The following is a 4,008-nucleotide window of genomic DNA, read 5'->3' as shown; positions in this document are numbered from 1 at the left end:
TATATATATATATACAGTCCCAACACTTTTTGATCAAACCTCGGATGTCTTTCACTCGGTGGAATGGTACCTCGTTCGGTTACCAAGTCTCAAATCCAACTGTTTCGATTTCTTTTAGCAGTGTTCGGTACCAACCACAGGACAGGTATCTTTTATATATATATATATAGAATAAGCACCAAACTATAAAAAATAAGAAACTAGGATCGATTTCAACGTTGTGCCCCAGCATGGCCTCTGTCCAGTGACTGAAACAAGTAAAAGATAACTGTCCTGTGGTTGGTACCGAACACTGCTAAAAGAAATCGAAACAGTTGGATTTGAGATTTGGTAACCGAACGAGGTACCATTCCACCGAGTGAAAGACATCCGAGGTTTGATCAAAAAGTGTTGGGACTGTTGCTATGGTAACAGAACTAAAGTACGCAGAGTGAAGTTACTTGGCGGAAATTGACCTTGAACTCTGTCAGGAATGCACATTATGCTATAATGGTCTCGCTCACTTCTGTTGCATATAGCAGTACTTGGAAGTGAAGTGTGTAGCGTGTGGTCATCTCACCACACTACGGGGGTTCTGTCAATGACTATGGCAGAGAAAATATGCGCGCGCGCGACGTGTGTGTGTGCGTGCGTGGAAAGAGACACGGCTTGAAGTTTATTACGGTCAAGAATCTTTCCAAAATTGAAGTTCAAGACGTCAAGGAAGTCCAAGAGAATTCGACGAATTAGCTGCTCGCTATCCTGAAAAAGGAGTTCCAGGAGAGCTTCCATCAATGGAAACGGCCCTGGATACTGCGTGCAGCTCCAGAAGGGAACTACTTCGAAGGGGATTAAATGCTGAATTGATTTGGGTTGTAGTTTTCTTCTTATAGCATCCGATACTTTTTGATCAGACTTCGTACAAAACAAAACCGTTCATTCACGATGGCTCGGGATCTCTAGTTATAATTAGGCTTTACCTAGAGAGAGAGAGAGAGAGATGCTTCCACTGTATCTTGCTGTCATTGCAGAGTTGGTGAATCCTTCATTAAATCACAAGGTTTAATTCCTTGCAGCAAAAGAAAACCGAAAAAATAAAAAAGAACAAAATGCCCTCCAGCGGTCTTGGCATTTCATCCGTCTTCCCGATTTGAGTTCAAATTCCGCCGATGTCGACTTCATCTTTCATTCCTTTCGTGGTCGATCAAATAAGTACCAAATGAGTACTGGGTTCAATGTAATCAACCAACCCCATCGCCCAAAATTGCTGGCCTTGTGCCAAAATTCGAAATCAGTATACGAAAAGAATATTGGACTGCAAATCTTTTAGTTTTCAGTGTTAAAAATCTATATGGTTTGATGTTGAGAAAGAGCGGTTCCTGTAGCCTTTAAATGGTTTCTGAGACTTTTAAGGATTTTGTAGTTGGTTTTGAATAACCGAGTCGGAGACTGCAGGAAACCAAGGAAATGGTGAGAACTCTGGAGAAATGATGTTTTGGGGAAGTAACACTGGATTCAAATTTTGGCACAAGGCCAGCAAGTTCACGGAAGGAGTTGAAGTCGATAACACTGACCCCAGTGTTTAACTGGTATATATTTTATCGATTCTGAAAGGATGAAAACCAAAGTAGACGATTGCAGAATTTCAATTCAGAACGTGAAAATGGACGAAACATTGCTAAGCATTTTACTGGCGTGCTGACGATTCTAACGGCATGCCGCCTTATTCGAGGGAAGTAATATTCTTTTCTACTCTAGGCACAAGGCTCGAAATTTTGGGGGAGGGGCAAAGTCGATTAGATCGACCCCAGTGAGCAAGTGGTACTTAATTTATCGACCACAAAAGGATAAAAGGCGAAGCCGACCACGGCGGAATTTGAACTCAGAACGTAACGGCAGACGGAATGCCTATTTCTTTACTACCCACAAGGTGACAAGCACAGAGAGGACAAACAAGGATAGACAAACGGATTAAGTCGATTACATCGACCCCAGTGCGTAACTGGTACTTATTTAATCGACCCCGAAAGGATGAAAGGCAAAGTCGACCTCAGCGGAATTTGAACTCAGAACTTAACGGCAGACGAAATACTGCAAAGCATTTCGCCCGGCGTGCTAACGTTTCTGCCATATCGCCGCCTTTCGAGGGAAATAATACTGAAAATAGTGAATAGTCCGAGAACTAGAGGCGTAGGTACGATCTGAGTGACGAGTAAAGGCAACTCAGGTGAGATGGGTGAACCTGAATGAAGGAGACACAAGAGCAGTCTGCTTCTTATGATGTCCATCTATGGCGAAATACACAACCATATATAGAAGCAGTACTCTGTTGTGGCTCTATGGTGAGTCTCACTCAAAATTTATAAGGAGATAGCAATTGCTGGGAGCTAAAACATTTCTGGTTGCAAGAGGAATGGAGTGTTCGTTAATTTATGGATGTAAGATTGCCAGGCATGGCTCGCTCTGAAATTACACCGTTTCGTATTCAGCGCACTGCGCGGCACCTTGAACAGGTGGCATACTATAAGACCCAGACCGACGAACGCCTTCTAACAGAATTTGCAAGACGGAAACTGTGTTGAAGTCTGTCGTATATGGAATATATATCAGTCATGTCTACGTCTGTGTTTGTTTCCCTTTACTGCCTGACAGCTGGTGTTGGTTTGCTTATATCGGAGGAACTTAGCGGTTCGGTAAAAGAAATCAATAGAATGAGTAACGAACTACTTTTCGAGGCGGCTTCTCAGTATGGCTGCTGTTCAATAACTGAAACAAGCAAAAGCTAAAAGATGGACCTTTTAAAACGCAACAACTCACCTTAGCTGCAGTACATTACTATTCATAAAAGCAAAGCGTCAAGCTATCGAAACACTGAACGTAGTCAGATTAGTAAAACAAGTTATTTTCACAAAACCAGAAGTACATAAAACATGATTTTATTATTATCTATCTATCTATCTATCTATCTATCTATCTATCTATCTATCTATCTGTCTGTCTGTCTGTCTGTCTGTCTCTCTGTCTATCTGTCTATCTATCTATCTATCTATCTATCTATCTATCTATCTATCTATCTATCTATCTGTCTGTCTGTCTGTCTATCTATCTATCTATCTATCTATCTATCTATCTATCTATCTTTTTATCTATCTATCTATCTATCTGTCTGTCTGTCTATCTATCTATCTATCTATCTATCTATCTATCTATCTATCTATCTATCTATCTATCTCCCTACTTATCTTTCTATATAGATATGTATAAATATAAATACGTGTGCATATATACATGCATATGCATGTATATACACATACACATATACAGAAGAAAAGAGTGCGTGAGAGAGAAAGAATGGGTGAGATTTTCTAAAATATTCATTGATTCTAATATTATTGGAAAACGAGTGTAATTTTGGAATCGATGTAGATTTTACGAAATATTTGGTAAAACTATTTGCCACTTCTACCTCAAATGCGCTCAAGAGTACATTTAAAAAGAGAAATTTTGTGTTCAATGCATTGATTTGATTTCGTTTCGGTTTTTTTTAATAGATAAATTTAGCATTTAGATTGTATTTGTATGTACAAATGTAAATGTATGCATGCATAATATATATACATATATATAATATTATTCATGCATAAATTTACATTTACATAAATTTCTACGTGTGAAATTTCATATATATATATATATATATAAATGAAAGAATGGAGTTGAACGACGATTTAACAAAATTCCTTTATTCTCGACATATGTTTCGAAGGCTGCATATTCCTAATTTCGAAGGAATAAGGGGTGCATTATGCTGCCTTCTCACCAGGAGAGACAAGGAACTTATGTCAGCATCAAGATGAACAAAAACTCTTAGATGACTGCCCACTCGGAGTCCATAGCGATAATGAGTGTCTATTTAAAATATTCCGTTATAAGCAGTGACGTAAAAAATGGTTGAATGTAGAAGATTCTAGAAAGTTCATGAGTTCAAACCAGGTTGGTAGGGGAGAGATCTAAGAATAGGGAAGTGAC

The sequence above is a fragment of the Octopus sinensis genome, linkage group LG7, assembly GCF_006345805.1.
Source record: "Octopus sinensis linkage group LG7, ASM634580v1, whole genome shotgun sequence".
Taxonomy (NCBI): domain Eukaryota; kingdom Metazoa; phylum Mollusca; class Cephalopoda; order Octopoda; family Octopodidae; genus Octopus; species Octopus sinensis.
The sequence above is the reverse complement of the archived record's forward strand: the minus strand, read 5'-3'. Positions refer to the sequence as shown.